We start from the raw sequence: 18,802 nt of genomic DNA, 5'->3' as shown, positions 1-18,802 counted from the left end.
GTTACATGCAGCCTGGTCTTGGCCAATTGAGGAAAGCCTCAATTAGCATTGAGTGATCAACAGTATCAAAAGCCTTTGACAGGTCAATGGAGAGTGCAGCACAATGTTGCCTTTTATCAACTGTTAACCACATTTAAAACTAAGAATGCAGCAGAGATAGTGCTATGACCTGGCCTAAAACCTGATTGATGTACATTTAGAAAACATTTAGAAGATTAATTCCCAGCTAAGCTTGCTAAATACAAAGATTCTAATACTTTAGCTAGGCAAGAAAGTTTAGAAATAGGCCGATAATTAAAATAGGGCACAAGGGTCACCACCTTTGTGAAGGGGGGAGTACATGGGCCGCCTTCCAAACCTTGGTGATAGTACCAGATATAATTGTCAGGTTAAACATATGGGTTAATGATTCAGCTATAAGGGGGGCAGACAGTCTGCAGCAAAAACGGATCATGCATATCAGATCTTAAGCAAGGCATATACATCAATCTTGCATCAATCTTAAGCAAGGTATATGGCACATCACAGATAGTACATTTTTGAAATGAAAACAAAGATTCACTAGAAGTTGATGGGTTAACCAGCAGCATACCACCCTGCATCCCACTGCCGGCTTGCTTTTGAAGCTAAGCAGGGTTGGTCCTTGGATGGGAGACTAGATGCTGCTAGTGGTGTTGGAGGACCAGTAGGAGGCACCCTTTCCTCTGGTCTAAAAATATATATCTCCAAATGCCCCTGGGCAGTGATTGGGGACAATGCCCTGTGTAGGGTGCTGTCTTTCAGATGGGATGTTAAATGGGTGTCCTGACTCTCCGTGGTGACTAAAGATCCCATTGCACTTATCGTAAGAGTAGGGGTGTTAACCCCTCCTGGCTAAATTCCCCATCTGACCCTCATACCATCACAGTCACCTAATCATCCCCATGGTGCAATTGGCTCATTCAGCTCCCCTCTCCCCTGTAACTATTCCCCAGGTTGTGGCTGTAAATGAGAATGTGTCTGCAGTCAATTTCCCTGGTAAAATAAAAAAAAAATGTAATAAAAAACACTGAGGGTGGTAGAGGGAAAAGCAGTTGATTGACTGACCAGGGTCAATACACCATCGTTTCTCTCAAATAAAAAGCCTGCAGAGATAAAAATGTATTAAAAGCATCACTTATCCCATTCTTCTCAATTATGATGCCAGAATTAGTCAGACAAATAACCGTGGCTCAGTTGGTAGAGCATGGTGTTTGCAATGCCAGGGTTGTGGGTTTGATTCCCACGGGGGACCAGTATGGGGATTTTTTTTTTTTTTTTGAATTTATGAAATGTTTGCATTCTCTACTGTAAGTCGCTCTGGATAAGAGCGTCTGCTAAATGACTAAAATGTAAAATGTAAATAGCTTCTTAGCAAAGAGCCATTTTTCAAGCAAGAATTCCACTAGGACTGTCTGAGAGTGTGGAGGGGAAAACTGAAAATGTGCTATTATTGGCAAAGAGGTTTGGAACCCTTATTGGTCTATTAACCAATTTACCGCATGGTGATGTCACCATTGAAGGTCAAATCTCCACCCCACTAAAACAGGCTGAAATTTCAGGCAGTCTTTTCAAATGGCTCTTACACTTAAAAAGGGGCATTATTATCATTTTCATAATATTATCCCTACCTCTGAAAATATAAAAACACTGGAAATTCACAGTTTTGACTGAACTGGGCCTTTAAATACTCACTGTAGATCACTATACTAATTGCAACTTATGTTTCAAGTGGGAATAATTTCTGAGTATACAATCTCACTATTTCAGCAAATTTTGAGAATGTCTCAGAAATTTGAGAACCTTTTGAGAAAGGTCACAGTAAGGAAAATTCATCACAATGTGAACATCTTATTCAATATGAATAATTAAGGTGATGAGTCTTGTTTTGCTTGCCATCCTTGAAGTGGTTGACTCATTACAAAGCTTATCCTTCAAAACACAATCACATGAATGAATACAGATTCTGTACAGTAAGCACACAAGACCGGTGGCAGAGTATTCAACACCAGCTTGTTAAGAAAATCTGGCTCTCAGAACATTTTGGCCTCTATTGGAGAGGCCCATATAAAAAGTTGCATAATATGTCCTCCAGGATCTGTCAACATGTACATTCTGCACATTTCAACAAGAACTTGACGAGTCATTTTTAATGATTACTGATTCATAATCATGACCATTAGGTGAAGGTACAAGCCATAGTCTATTCTACCTGAGATGTTGTGCAAGACAGCACTAGATATCTATTACCAAGTAATTTCGCTCACTGTGCACACCCTGCAGACAGGGAAGAGCAATAAGTGCTTTAAGAGCTGTGTGCACTGTAAAGAATGAGTGACAAGCATAATACAGTTACTAGTTTGTGGATTGCTGCCTGGCATATTGAAAGCAGGCGAACAGGCTGTTGCCTTCAATATGCCAGCAGAAGATGAATCATGCATCAATTCAAACTGTAACAGGAAGGCTTGGAGTCAAGGGAAATAAAGCCTCGCAGTCAGCCCATTGAGGGTTAGCTATCTAGCAAGCTATCTAATACCTGTTACCAGAGACACACCAGGAGAGCTGCCTCTATGCCAGGGACTGTGAGACCAGGGCTAGCTAGCTACTCCCAGAAGAATCAGGAAAGTAGAGTTTAGGTCCCTACCTCAAAGCAAACTATTCACCACCACTGCTCCCCATAGTCCCTAGCCACACAAGCACAAAGGAGCCGGGGAACACTCTTCAAAGCTCTGCCGAGGGAGGGGTCAACTTTGTGGGTAAAAAAAAAAAAAAAGAAAAAAAAAAAGAGGAATTGACTGAAGTGAAGATTTTTCACCGACTGCAGTGCTTGTGAAACACCTTTCTAAGAAGACTTGAGCCGGCAGGTTCTCAAAAGTCAAACAAGGGTGCCTGATGGAATATGCCCATCTTATCTTGTGATACTGAAGGATGACCTGATGAAACTATAGACATGTCGATCTGTTTACCTTTTGGTGAGGAAGGCAAAAGTGATTGAGTCACACACACACACTATATTCAATATAAGCATGTGAAAACAAACAGGTGGTGGGTAATTACAGTAGAACAGTTGTTTTGACACAGTTACTCAATATTGTTCACCACTGAAAAGGTGCAATGTTGTCCAACAAGTTTCCATACATCTCTGCTAAAATTGTGAACATGAGACTTTAAGCACTGTATTTACTCAAGATAAACTAATGATCAAGTCTTAGAACATCTCCAAAAATAGAGCATGTTAACCTCAATTTCGTAATGATCTAGACAGATATTAGATATGCAAAATCCTGCAAATTAAAGATATTCGAAGTAAAATGTAAATATATTTTTAGCTACAGCTAAAAAAGGAATTAGGCCAACTGTAGATTAACATGTGTGAATACATTTGAATTCCACAAATGGAATATAAATGCACAATTTGTTTTCAAGTGTCACTGTCATAGGCAGGCATCCGGTGAGGAGGAGAGTCAGGAGACAGACTGTGAGATGGTACATCCACTCAAATATCATTCCACAACTAACATCAAGTGAGGAATTACAGAAAGAGAATGTCCGAAAGGCATCGTCTTCATATTGCCAGAAGGCACAGGAAATGTCACAGTTACCTGAAGCAAAGTCCCTCTGCAGTAAAGCCTAATATTACACGGAGTCGTCACAGGTAAACTTTCCAAACTGCTGACATCTGTGTGCGAGGGTATAATCTAATGCGTTGCAAACAGTGTCATGAGGATAGCTGGAAGCAACGTTTTTCCCTTGGCAATAATAACACTGAAGCAAGCAATGAAGAAGCATCTTAATTTCAAGATTTACAGTCAATGCGGTTTGCCTCATTAACAGATTCAACATTTGCAAGCACTGAATTTCCCCAGCTCTAAATTCTTCATACAGTACAGCATGAAAGGCAAGGCTGAGACTAAACCAGATTCATTCTGATAAATGGGTCACTGGTAAGTCTAATAATGTTTTGGTATTACTGAGAATGATAGAGGGTGTGCCACTGGGTCATTCATTTAATTTAATGTTAATTCAATGAATAAATAAAGGAACAGCCGTCACCCAGCTCATTGGGATCATGATGGCGCGCTGGAAGTCTGCCAGGAAAGGTCAACATTGGGATCATGCTGGAGCACCAAAAGTCTGCCAGGACAGGAGAGGTACAGTAGAAGTGGGTAAAATGCCATAAAGAGATCATCCTCTCAATTTATATCAGAGAAAAGGATAAATCTCAGAGGAAGGGATCAGGCCCGGTCTCCTCTCATGGGCCAAGAAGAGGTGTGATCTGACGCAGGCAGGACGAGAAGAGCCGAGTCAGCCGGTTGGTAATACTGCATCCAGGGTGCAATTGGAGTCAGAGTCCCAGGAGAAGGTGATTGACGGAGCTCAGATCAGACAATAGATTTAGGTAAATATAGCCTTCTCCTTGGGGAGACAGAGGGAGGCATCACCTGCAGGGGCACCAAACCATCAGTTACAACAGGTGTCCTCATATTGCTGTGCGCATACACAGGCAGGCAAGGTGGATATGCTGTAATCCAGAATTACCTTCCATATTTTCAAGGATCACATATTAAGATACATTCTAAAATACACTAGAGTGGAGATCAGATGGGGGAAAAAAACATGCAAAGAAGATATTGCATGGATACACAAGGCAAAGAATTTTACAAAATCGCACACTTCTTGGTTTCAAACACAGTTTAGTTCTCCTTGATCAAACAGCCAATTAAATCAAACTGGCATTAAATCAGCAGTAGCGCACTTTCAGCCTGTAAGGTGGTGGTGCGTTTCAATGAGTCATGCAGTCTCAGTGAGCCCGTCCCTCCCAGCAGCCTCTGGGTTATCATGAGGGCACAACGTGTTTGCAGACACCTCGTCTCCCTGAGAAGTGAAAGCCTGTGATTAAGGCTACCACAGAGACAGTGGAGGAGAGCAGCGCTAACCAACAGGAGGGCACTAAGGAACACGGTGGAATGTTTGATTAGCTGATGAGTGGGGTGATAAAGACAACAGCCGGGGTTGGTTGCCATTAACCAAGAGTGGCAATGTGGAGGCAAGGCCAAAGTAGTACAGTTGTCACCCACGTCACAATTTAACTGTGCAGAGTAAAGTGCAGCACATCCATCATTCCATGAGGCAACACATACTTTAAGCAAGGGTTGGGAAGCCCAACTCCTTTACGTTCACCCAATGACTCTCAACTTACTGTATTGTGATTGTTACAGTAGAGGTGAATAGTTTTCATTCCCAAGAGCTCAGTCCATAATGGCTGGACTTAAAGGAAGAATCCACCCAAAACCATGCATTCCTTTAAATTTACTGTATTAAATAACACTAATATGTGAACACAATATTTTTGGTGAACAAATGTTTAATTTTGGCATTATAATAAGGTTGGTAGCAACATGGGGAAAATCGTTGTGGAAATCGGTTGCTGCTCAAGTCGACTAGAAAATCCACGATGCAATGCTCCCTATGGGCTGGCTGGCTGGCTAGCTAGCAGATAGCAAACGTATCTACACACACACTAATACCAAAGACAATATCAGCATGTAACGTAGCTAGTTACCTGTAAAATCGCCTAAACAAACTGCACTACGAATTTAGGAGTTTACAATCTCACCATGTTCAACTTCAAGATCGATGTGCCTCACAGACTGGAGTCTAACATTCACAAATGCAGACATACTTTTGAGGTGATGGGAAACCTTGCACATGCTACGGCAATTGGCAATAGCATGGGTGCATTCTATCGGCCCCTAGCAAAAAAAAACATTAGCAAGAATTTCATCAACAAGAAGTACAACACTACAAATCTTTTCAGAGATATGAGATAATTAACTTGCTATCTGTAGTATAGCTTTGGAATTCTGACATTACCTAGAGTCGTGGCCAAAGGTTTTGAGAATAACAGAAATATTAATTTTCAAAGTCTGCTGCCTCAGTGTCTAGATATTTTTGTCAGATGTTACTATGGAAAACTAAAGTATAATTACAAGCATTTCATAAGTGTCAAAGGTTTTTATTGACAATTACATTAAGTTGATGCAAAGATTCAACATTGCAGTGTTGACCCTTTTTCAAGACCTCTGCAATCCCCCCAGCATGCTGTCAATTAACTTCTGGACCACATCCTGACTGATGGCAGCCCATTCTTACATAATCAATGCTTGGAGTTTGTCAAAATTTGTGGGTTTTTGTTTGTCCACCCGCCTCTTGAGGATTGACCACAAGTTCTCAATGGGATTAAGGTCTGGGGAGTTTCCTGGCCATGGACCCAAAATACCTGTTTTGTTCCCCGAGCAACTTCGTTATTTATCACTTTTGCCTTATCGCAAGGTGCTCCATCATGCTGGAAAAGGCATTGTTCGTCACCAAACTGTTCCTGGATGGTTGGGAAAAGTTGCTCTCGGAGGATGTGTTGGTACCATTCTTTATTCATGGCTGTGTTCTTAGGCAACATTGTGAGTGAGCCCACTCCCTTGGCTGAGAAGCAACCCCACACATGAATGGTCTCAGGATGCTTTACTGTTGGCATGACGCTCATCTTGTCTTCTCCGGACAAGCAATCGGAAAGGGGATTCATCAGCGAAAATGACTTTACTCCAGTCCTCAGCAGTCCAATCCCTGAAGCCTTCTTCACAACAATTGAACAGCTCTCCTTGAAGTTCCTGATGATCCGATAAATGGTTGATTTAGGTGCAATCTTACTGGCAGCAATATCCTTGCCTGTGAAGCCCTTTTTGTGCAAAGCAATGATGACGGCACGCGTTTCCTTGCAGGTAACCATGGTTGACAGAGGAAGAACAATGATTCCAAGCACCACCCTCCTTTTGAAGCTTACAGTCTGTTATTCGAACTCAATCAGCATGACAGAGTGATCTCCAGCCTTGTCCTCGTCAACACTCACACCTGTGTTAACGAGAGAATCACTGACATGATGTCAGCTGGTCCATTTGTGGCAGGGCTGAAATGCAGTAGAAATGTTCTTTTGGGATTCAGTTCATTTGCATGGCAAAGACGGACTTTGCAATTAATTGCAATTCATCTGATCACTCTTCATAACATTCTGGAGTATATGCAAATTGCCATCATACAAACTGAAGCAGCAGACTTTGTGAAAATTAATATTTGTGTCATTCAAAACTTTTGGCCACAACTGTACTTGAGGAAAATAGGCACGTTTCTCATCATATACAGTTTGAGAAGGGATTGCGTGACGATGAGCTTAGCAACCGCGTGACGCAGCTTGATAACATGAATGAGATTGTCGACCAGTCTGCTGGGTGGGGCATTATACATTCCTTCATTGGATTCCTATGTCCTTTCTATAATATCTCTGGCAACGGCACCATGTAATGCACCCTGGATTAAAGGGGCAGACAAATAGGAAAAATGTGCTAGACCCGTTAAATTACACATTTCCCATTTGAGAGAAGACATCCTCCCAAATTATGACAATGGACTGTATTGAAATCTGACATGTACAATAGACGTTTTCGCGGTTCTACGTCATACCGGACAGATTCCTGCCTGCTTGAATGCCAATAATGAAAACATGAAATGACCCAAGGAATTGACAGAATATCACTTAGAGATGCACAAAAACAATAACATTCCAAATGGGTGAACCTTTCCTTTAATGATCGTTACCCTCAGGTATTTTAGAGGCTGTTTCTGCCTGCAGCCTTCCTCACTATCAACCAGACATGATGTAACATGCGCTGCTGGCTGGCAATCTCCATGCAGAACAGAAGTCAGTCTGGTGTGTTCAAACACTGTCCTGCTGGCCTGTGGGCAGGCTGGCATCTGCCTCTATGGCTGCTTCCCTACTATACCAAAACTTACAGCAGGTGCAGGCCATCTGGGGATCCCTTCTCTCCACCTGAGCTTCATAACAAGGCTTGTATTTATTAAAAAAATTGCAGTCTCAAGAAGCTATGAAAGTATTTGAAATCGTATTGCTACAGTAGCAGCAGCTTTTGTGAGGGGATGTTCCCTGTGGTTGGTTTTTAGAACTCATTTAGATACGGAGGAGAATTAGGCTACATGGCTAAAGGAGACTTAATAATACTCACTCAGCCACATAATTGTCTTTAAAAAAGAATACGTGTTATGGACCATGAAGTTTTAGGTTTGAAATTGAATCCGAAATTACACTTGTTTTTGGATACTCAGGACGTAGATAGTGGAATGTAGAGAGATCATTAAATTATGCTATGGTCCATTTTATAAAACTACAAATTATATAGCAATTCATAATGTGTAATGGCAACAATTTGCCCAGCCACTCCAGGACTGAAGCAGTAGGACTATTGTTCAGCAAGAACTCTTTACAATTCACTCTTCCCAACAGGTGATTCGCCTCTCGTTTTGACCTTTCTCCAGATAGCTGGGGATTCTTACCTAACAAATCCTTCATGCTCTTTTACAACAAAAAAGGCCTTTAGTTATGCCAGCAGAGAACCCCTGTCAAAGAATGTAGAGATGTAGTATCTCAGTGGCTGGGTTATACCTCCACATGAAAAAGAAGCCCTAGAAAAATCTTTCCGTTTTTACTGCCTCTAGTTCGTTGGCTGAAGCAGCATCTCAGATTAAGGAGCAACAGAATCAGGCCCTCCGTCTGAACAAACAGTGCTTTGACCGGCCGGTCTCAAGTTGCATACACCCCCCCTTCCACCTGGGGCGCTTCCTAAAACCTTGTCCTGTCTGCCTCACACAATGTTCCAAGTGTCTCCTGCTGGTAATGCCTGCTCAGTATTAAAACAATGGCTCAACTCTCCCTCCCAGATCAAGGTAGGCCAGAGAAAGTAATTCTGGTGTTCACGCCTAGTCATAGGTGCTGACACTATGGCCTAGAAAGGAAACTGCTGACAAAGGCCTCCGTGGCATGCAGACACAGGGGGAACTATTGTTGTGTGAATAAATGAACGCCATTCGCCGTTGGTGTTTAACGGTTCTCATTAACTCATTGCGTGCTCTACAGTACAGCCGTGTTTTACTGTACTGAACGTAGGATGCAGGCAGTATCTGGATGCCTGGGCGATAGATGGTTGGTCTGTACGGTAGCCATCTGTCTGTTTTTGGCATCACACAGAGCTATGTCCTCTATCAGGTGACTGATCTGTGCCAGGTGACTTTCTCCTCAGAGTTGAGGTAGACAGAGTCAAGGACAGACAGACAAGCCCAGTCTGTGATGCAGTCCTTGTCCATCTCACTCTCCCCCTTTCCACTGGTCCCATGCAGAGAGAGATGGGGCACTAGATACTCTTCAAATCATTGGAAGGTTCATTTCATCCTGTTTTACAGGATAAACATTTGCATCTGCAAAGACAAGGAACATGCTTGGCTCAGACTTACCATAAGGTGGGAATTTTAGCACACTCCTTTTCAGGGTGAAATAAAAACAAGTATCCTTGTTATTCTGTTAAACTAGTGTTGCCTTTCACCTTGGGGGTAGAAATATGACATAATTGGGTCCCTCTTGCTTTGAGTATAGCTAATATTCTCATCAAGCTATGGAGACTAAGAAAACATGTCAATTAGTGATGAAAAAAAAAAGTGTATGCCCCTTCGGCGATTGGTCAAGAGTAGGGGGTTCTTCAAAAAAGTATTTGTTGTCATTCAACGAGAAACGACTAGTTTCCTTACAAATGTTTTAATTGAGAAATACTGCACCAAACATCTTAGTTAGACGTAAAATTGTGCGACTAATATCTCCTCGGCAAAAACTCAAGAAATCTGTCATTAATTTTATCTTAGCTTAATTCTGACTATTTTGAAGAAACACGCGATGAAGGAAGCCTTAAATTTTAGAATAAGGCTGTAAATGTACCAAAATGTGGATAAAGTCAAGGGGTTTGAATACTTTCAGAATGTACTGTGTGTATGCATGCATGTATACTCACACTACCGTTCAAAAGTTTGGTCACTTAGAAAAGCACATGTCAATTGAAATAACATCAAAATTTAAATCAGAAATACAGTGTAGCTAGTTAATGTTGTAAATGACTATTGTAGCTGGAAACGGCAGATTTTTTTATGGAAAACCTACATAGGCCCATTATCAGCAACCACCACTCCTGTGTTCCAATGGCACATTGTGTTAGTTAATCCAAGTTTATAATTTTAAAAGGCTAATTGAAAACCCTTTTGCAATTATGTTAGCACAGATGAAAACTGTTGTGCTTATTAAAGAAGCAATAAAACTGGCCTTCTTTAAACGAGTTGAGTATCTGGAGCATCAGCATTTGTGGGTTCGATTACAGGCCAGAAAAATAACCTTCTTCTGAAACTCATCAGTCTATGCTTCTTCTGAGAAACGAAGGCTATTCCGTGTGAGAAATTGCCAAGAAACTGAAGATATCGAACAACGCTGTGTACTACTCCACAGAACAGCAAACTGGCTCTAACCAGAATAGAAAGAGGAGTGGGAGGCCCCGGTGCACAACTGAGCAAGAGGACAAGTACATTAGAGTGTCTAGTTTGAGAAACAGACACCTCACAAGTCCTCAACTGGCAGCTTCATGAAATAGTACCTGCAAAACACCAGTCTCGATGTCAACAGTGAAGAGGCAACTCTGGGATTCTGGCCTTCTTTCAAAAACAAGGCCATTTCTAAGTGATCCCAAACTTTTGAATGGTAGTGTATATCCAGTCCTCACTAGACCCTTGAAGTACGAGTACCCCAGTTCCTTCAATGCGAAGTGCATATAGTCTCTTAGTTACAGCCCTGAGCCAAAGGATTCTGATGGAAGCAGTGCAGCCTGGGAGGTTGAAGACTTTGGACAGCAGTTTGTTTCCATAGCAGATTTTATAAGCCTGTGGTTTGTGCTCGCGTTATGTAGCAATCCACTGCTCTGATGTGATTTATTTAGACAAAAAACAGATGATCAAATAGCTGTGCTTCTGCGAGGCAGGGCAGGCAGCAATGTCTAATCCTCAGCTAAACCCTACAGCACCCTGAAGCTCCTCAACCAGGACTTGTCCAACTCCACCCCAGTGCTCAGCCTGACTGGTCTGGTCATGGAGCTGCACCACAGGGCCAGCTGGGGTGTGACAGAGTGGTCTTGATGAGCCCCTTGCCCTCCTCACGGCAGTTCTACTACTGACAGGAAGCACAACCCCCTCTGATGAGGCAAATAAACAGCTGTCCAAAGCCGCAGAGCTCATGCTGCCCTGATTGCATGCTGATGGCTGTAATTAACGTGTATTTCAAATCCCTCCTGAAACACAGCGCTGCTCACAAAGACGACCCATTGGCAGCTTCATTAAATAGTACCCGCAAAACACCAGTCTCAATGTCAACAGTGAAGAGGCGACTCCGGGATGCTGGCCTTCTAGGCAGAGTTCCACTGTCCAGTGTGTGTTCTTTTGCCCATCTTAATCTTTTATTGGCCAATCTGAGATATGGCTTTTTCTTTGTAACTCTGCCTAGAAGGCCAGCATCCCAGAGTCGCCTTTTAAAATGACAAACTTGGATTAGCTAGCACAGTGCCATTGGAAAACAGGCGTGATGGTTGCTGATAATGGGCCTCTGTACGCCTAAGTAGATATTCCATTAAAAACCAGCCGTTTCCAGCTAGAATTGTAATTTAGAACATTAACAATGTCTACACTGTATTTCTGATGAATTTGATGTTATTTTAATGGACAATTTTTTTGCTTTTCTTTTAAAAACAAGGACATTTTTAAGTGACCCCAAACTTTTGAACAGTAGTGCGCGCGCACACACACACAATGAAAATATAAAACCATGTAAAGTGTTGGTCCCATGTTTCATTAGCCGAAATAAAAGATCCCAGAAATGGTCCATACACACAAAAAGTGTATTTTTCTCAAATGTTATGCACAAAGGTGATTACTTCCCTGTTAGTGAGCATTTCTCCTTTACCAAGATAATCCATCCACCTGACAGGTGTGGCATATCAAGAAGATGATTAACCTCTCTGGATGATCTTCATCAGATGACAATCTCAGGACATTATGTTATACAATACATGCATGTCTGTTCAATCAAGTTCATATTTATATCAAAAAACAGCTTTTTACATTAGCAGATGACTAGCATGTGACTAGCATTCCCACCGAACACTTCCTGTGAATTTACTAAATTACTCACGATAAACGTTCACAAAAAACATAATTATTTTAAGAATTATAGATACAGAACTCCTCTATGCACTCGATATGTCCGATTTTAAAATAGCTTTTCGGTGAAAGCATATTTTGCAATATTCTAAGTAGATAGCTAGCCCTGTGATGCCGGGCTATTTAGACACCCAGCAAGTTTAGCATTCACCAAAGTCAGATTTACTATAAGAAAAATGTTATTACCTTTGCTGTCTTCGTCAGAATGCACTCCCAGGACTTCTACTTCAATAACAAATGTTGGTTTGGTCCCAAATAATCCATTGTTATATCCAAATAGCGGCGTTTTGTTCGTGCGTTCAAGACACTATCCGAAAGGGTAAATAAGGGTTACGAGCACGGCGCATTTCGTGACAAAAAAATTCTAAATATTCCATTACCGTACTTCGAAGCATGTCAACCGCTGTTTAAAATCAATTTTTATGCCATTTTTCTCGTAAAAAAGCGATAATATTCCGACCAGCAAAGCCTGTTTACATTCAACGAGAGAGAAAGTAAAAGCATGGGATCCCCTCGTGCACGAGCCTTAGTCTAATGGCCCTCTGATCGGCCACTTTCCAAACGCGCTAATGTGTTTCAGCCTGGGGCTGCCTCGATATCATTCAGCTTTTTCCCGGGTTCTGAGAGCCTATGGGAGCCGTAGGAAGTGTCACGTTACAGCAAAGATCCTCAGTCTTCAATAAAAAGAGCCAAGATGAACAAGAACTTGTCAGACAGGTCACTTCCTGTATGGAATCTTCTCAGGTTTTTGCCTGCCATATGAGTTCTGTTATACTCACAGACACCATTCAAACAGTTTTAGAAACTTTAGGGTGTTTTCTATCCAAAGCCAATAATTATATGCATATTCTAGTTACTGGGCAGGAGTAGTAACCAGATTAAATCGGGTACATTTTTTATCCGGCCGTGTAAATACTGCCCCCTAGCCCTAACAGGTTAAACAGGTTGATCATTAGAGGTGCACCTTGTGCTGGGGACAAAAGGCCACTCTAAAATGTGCAGTTTTGGCACACAACGCCACAGATTTCACAAGTTGAGGGAGAGTGCAATTGGCATGCCTAATGCAGAAATGTCTACGAGAGATCTTGCCAGAGAATGTAATGTTAATTTCTCTTCCATAATCCATCTCCAACGTAATTTGAGAATTTGGCAGTACGTCCAACTGGCCTCACAACCACAGACTAGAGGTCGACCGATTTCAAGTTTTCATAACAATTTTTTTTACACCTTTATTTAACTAGGGAAGTCAGATGAAGAACAGTCTTATTTTTCAATGACGGCCTAGGAACGGGGGTTAACTGCCTTGTTCAGGGGGGATTCGGGGATTCGTTTTTGCAACCTTCCGGTTACTAGTCCAACGCTCTAACCACCTGCCTTACACTGCACTCCACGAGGAGCCTGCATGGCAGGCTGACTACCTGTTACGCGAGGGCAGCAAGAAGCCAAGGTAAGTTGCTAGCTAGCATTAAACTTATCTTATAAAAAACTATCAAACATAATCACTAGTTAACTACACATGGTTGATGATATTACTAGTTTAACTAGCGTGTCCTGCGTTGCATATAATCAATGCGGTGCCTGATAATTTCTCATTGAATCACAGCCTACTTCGACAAACGGGTGATGATTTAACAAGCGCATTTGCGAAAAAAGCACTGTCGTTGCACCAATGTACCTAACCATAAACATCAATGCCTTTCTTTAAAATCAATACACAAGTATACATTTTTAAACCTGCATATTTAGTTAATATTGCCTGCTAACATGAATGTGTCACTTCTCTTGCGTTCTGTGCAAGCAGTCAGGGTATATACAGCAGTTTGGTCCGCCTGGCTCATTGCGAACTGTGTGAAGTCCATTTATTCCTAACAAAGGTCGTAATTAATTTGCCAGAATTGTACATAATTATGACATAACATTGAAGGTTGTGCAATGTAACAGGAATATTTAGACTTAGGGATGCCACCCGTTAGATAAAATATGGAACGGTTCCGTATTTCACTGAAATAAACATTTCGTTTTCGAAATGATAGTTTCCGGATTTGACCATATTAATGACCAAAGGCTCGTATTTCTGTGTGTTATGTTATAATTAAGTCTATGATTTGATATAACAGTCTGACTGAGCGATGGTAGGCACCAGCAGGCTCGTAAGCATTCATTCAAACAGCACATTCGTCATTTTGCCAGCAGCTCTTCACAATTCTTCAAGCATTGCGCTGTTTATGACTTCAAGCCTATCAACCCCCAAGATTAGGCTGGTGTAACCCATGTGAAATGGCTAGCTAGTTAGCGGGTGCGCGCTAATAGCGTTTCAAACGTCACTCGCTCTGAGACTTGGGAGTGGTTGTTCCCCTTGCTCTACATGGGTAACGCTGCTTCGAGGGTGGCTGTTGTCGATGTGTTCCTGGTTCGAGCCCAGGTAGGAGCGAGGAGAGGGACGGAAGCTATACTGTTACACTGGCAATACTAAAGTGCCTATAACAACATCTAATAGTCAAAGGTATATGAAATACAAATCGTATAGAGAGAAATAGTCCTATAATAACTACAACCTAAAACTTCTTACCTGGGAATATTGAAGACTCATGTTAAAAGGAACCACCAGCTTTCATATGTTCTCATGTTCTGAGCAAGGAACTTAAAAGTTAGCTTTTTTACATGGCACATATTGCATGTTTACTTTCTTCTCCGACACTTTGTTTTTGCATTATTTAAACCAAATTGAACATGTTTCATTATTTATTTGAGGCTAAATTGATAGTATATGTATTATATTAAGTTAAGTGTTCATTCAGTAGTTGTAATTGTCATTATTACAAATAAATAAATTTAAATGTAAAAAAAGGTAATTAAATAGGCCGTTTAAATCTGTATCGGTTTTTTTGGTCCTCCAATAATCGGTATTGAAAAATCATAATCGGTCGACCTCTACCGCAGACCACGTGTAACCACGCCAGTCCAGGACCTCCACTTCCAGCTTCTTCACCTGCTCAATCGTCTGAGACCAGCCACCCGGACAGCTGTTGAAATTGAGGAATATTTGTCTGTAATAAAGCCCTTTTGTGGGGGAAAAACTCATTCCGATTGGCGGGGCCTGTGCCCACCCATGCCCATCTATGGCTGCGCCCCTGCCCAGTCATGTGAAATCCATATATTAGGGCCTAATGAATTTATTTAAAATTGACAGATTTCCTTCTATGAACTAACTGCATAAAATGTTTGAAATTGTTGCCTTTATATTTGCTAAAGGGGTGTGGTTTGGCAAGCTGTGACTCCGTTCTTACATTAGGCCTACTCATCACACCAGGATACATGGGGAGGGGGGGAAATCAGAGAGAGGGTGTGTCTAAACTAGAGATAGTGGGTCGCAGAGAGGGTGGGTGGTGGAGGGCTTACATCCCACAGGACAGGCTGTAATAACAGGCTCTCTCACCGTCTTCTGCTCCCACATGTTAATTAGGATAATACCACACTGCCATTTCATCTCACCTGCTAAATTGAGGGAAACACGCAGTTGTTGCCTTAGTGATAGAAGCTTTTATTATAGCTGTAAGACCAACAGCAGATCTTGACTGATGTCTTTCTCAAGGAACACACAATGGCTATATAAAAAAAAAAAAAAACTAGCGATGGCACCATTTATGGGATGAACATTCATCCGGCAGTTTGTGCCCCCAAAAGCAATTATGAAAGCAAGATGGGCTGCATGATATTCTTAGATAAAGATACATGTTGAGAACCGCACAAGTGCAATGAACACTGCTCATGCTCGAAATACAGAAAAACCTATAGTCTGAGAAAAGGTTCCAGATATTAGTCCATCATAACATTTCATGTCATCTTAACATTTGTATTATGACATTTATAAATACACAAAGGATAGTGAGACTGATACTCTCTTCTTCAGAATCAATTACTGTGAAACTCAAACTGTGACTCAAACTCCAGTCAAGGAGTGGGCTTTCGGCACCCCTATCAGTGTGTCTGGTGTGTGTGTATGGAACACATAATAGCAATAACTGTTGAGGACACCGGTGCATTCCATGGAATGTTCTAGTCCAATCTCCTACAGTATGTCTGTCCTTGCCAGACTGCTGCAATAATGCTGAGTTGAGCAATAAAAACAAAAGATTTCACATTTAAACACCAATATCTATAATAGATGATGTTTTATGTTAAGTTTTGACACCCGCCAATAACTTTAGACATCTAGTCTGTCTACATCAAGAGTGGAGAAATTGCCATCAAACACCTGAGTTGTGTGCATCGAAATAAAATGCATTGCTTCACACAACAAATATGATGACTCACTGTCAGTCAACGCTGATAGCATTCTTGACAGTATAGATCGCATACCTTCAAAAGCTCACACAGACAGTTTTATAGCCATAGATGTGTGGTTGATGAACTCTGCAGTTTGTTTGTATGCATTTTGAAATTCTCCATACCTCAGTGGTGGCCGCTGATTGGCTGAATACCCCGGGCGCGATGTGGTTGGAGCTGTCAACAAAGCATCATGACAGAAATATTATGCCAAGTTTTCGACCTACCCGGTAGTTTATTTGAGAAGATGCATAAAGCGATCTGTGCATTTGAACAACAGCATAAATACACCTATTTCACTTTTGCATCTCAAAAACCTAATGCTCACTGCTGCATATGCTGCCACTGTTTTGAACAGATTATATTACACTATTTAGAACGAGAGCCAGCAAACGAGTGCACCAGGTAGAACGCAACAAGCATGCAAATACAATAACTGAAAATACATGATCTAAATGGGGGTAGCTGGCTAATCACGTCACAAAGCATTTTGAAATAACTTCATATTTCCGAGTTAAGTCAAATATTAGTTTTGAAAGACGAAATTGGCATGGGAGCTAGCAAGCTACCAACTAGCTAACTGTTTATCAAAGGTAGATTAGACTAAAACTTTAAATAAAAAAATGTATTTATGTTTCTCAAAATGACTGTAGCTGCCTAATTAATTTGATCATGCTTTGTGATACACCCGGTTATATGCTGTTTTAGTCCACACAACATGTCGCACTGTCACCAACAGTACAACCTGATGAAGACTAGAGCCGACATAGAAGTTCTGACTAAACGCCCATTTGAGCGACGCAGGACGGTCCATTTACTTGGTGGGTTATAATTTATGCTAGCAGTTCCCCTCAAAGCAAATAACTGGCATAACAATCCAAGCAATGTTCGCACGCACAGCCTATGCGCCCGTTGAGGTGGAACTGCTGCTGCTGCTGGCAGTCACTGAGGGCCAGTAACTGAACAGCTTGTTTGAACAATGTACACATTTACCACACTTGTATAAGCATTTAAAACAAAATCCATGAATTATATAATATATAGATTTTGCCATCACAAGTGGGGCGCCGTCCCTAACGCCCGTTAGGATAAAAGCCACCACCTGACAATACTGTATTGCTGCTTCATAACATCCATAGATCTGGAAGTGAAACCTGCATGTTCAATAATAGTGAAAGTTGCTGCCATTGATGCCAGATAAATTTGACTGTAAAAAATGGGTAGATGAAAATGCCTGTATAGGCTGGTTGTCTGCGGTGGTGTGTAGTCTATAAAAAGATACATAATACATCCACAGCTAAATACAGTCAGTGAATTCCACCCATAGGCTATGTTCCGCCATACACGGGCGTGTCCTCTGTAGACTATTGGGTTATTACAAGGTGTGAATTCATATTTAATGATAAGTATACCCTGCATGTAAACTCCTGAATTACAGAAATAAAAAGGACATTTGAGTGAATGGCCGAATAGGTAGGTTATTTTAAGTAAATAAGCACCGTGTTTTGTTCATTTTCAACAACAAACTACTTTACAAAGAAGTGTTTCATACCATGGCATGGCAACCCCTTACTTAAACTGCTCAGATACTCGAGTAGGCTAGTACTTCAAACGCTACCCGCCGTTTGGATATGACAAGACTTACTTACCTCTCGCAATTATTTCAGGCTTTTTCTCCCAAGTGAAGTTGTTGGAAAATTTTACGAAGTCCTCCGACCAACTGCCCTCACCCCACTCAACAAATGGGCTGCTGCCTGTGTCAAACGTGTTGAGGTGGGTGACCGCCGAAGGTTGTTAAATACTACCGAGGACAAAAGGAAATGTGTCCTGCCACAACAAAGGTAAAAACATTCGACCCAGAGTTATTCTGTTAAATTCCACTTCGTGGGTTTATGCTACATTGAAGTGTGTATCAGTTTAACATAATTTTCTCAGTAAATATTCCAGAGTCTGTCCTCTGAGTTTAAAGCATGCCTTGTCTATGAACACCGGGCGAGTAAATCAATTGAATGACTACCAGTGGGCGGAGTTGTAGCTTTTATCGCCTGCCCTCTTGTAGAACCGGTATTTACAGCGAAAGAGCGTCCCCCCTCTTCCGCCACGCGACATCTCCCATTGTAGGAAGCTTCAAAAGTAAAAAAAAACAATGGATGCGGTTATGTTAATGTTAAACTAATCAAATATAGCTCTATAACCCACAACATAGATACAGTAAAATATTATATAAAGTGGCTCTGATGGGGGCTCTGATGGGGCATTGCCAAAAACATCACTGACTCAATATCCATTTAATAAAGAAAAAGGGTTAAAAACA

The 18,802-nt window shown here is 41.4% G+C and overlaps 1 protein-coding gene across 4 annotated transcripts in view; it reads right to left on the bottom strand.

The window, feature by feature from the left end:
* The window catches only part of LOC115163602 (glycerophosphodiester phosphodiesterase domain-containing protein 5), a 75,324-nt gene extending 56,817 nt beyond the window's left edge, over positions 1–18,507 (bottom strand). For 3 of the 4 annotated variants that reach the window (XR_003869779.1, XM_029715624.1, XM_029715626.1), the window contains exons 1-2: positions 18,138–18,507; positions 16,614–16,665 (exon numbers count right to left, since the gene is read on the bottom strand). The gene's annotated coding sequence lies outside the window, so the exon portion shown is untranslated. The remainder of the gene's footprint in view (positions 1–16,613; positions 16,666–18,137) is intronic. The other variant, XM_029715625.1, reaches the window with a different exon arrangement.
* Between the last annotated feature and the right edge of the window lie 295 nt (positions 18,508–18,802).

Source organism: Salmo trutta, chromosome 26 (assembly GCF_901001165.1).
Source record: "Salmo trutta chromosome 26, fSalTru1.1, whole genome shotgun sequence".
Taxonomy (NCBI): Eukaryota; Metazoa; Chordata; class Actinopteri; order Salmoniformes; family Salmonidae; genus Salmo; species Salmo trutta.
Note: the sequence above shows the minus strand (reverse complement) of the source record. Positions and strands in the feature narration are given on the sequence as shown.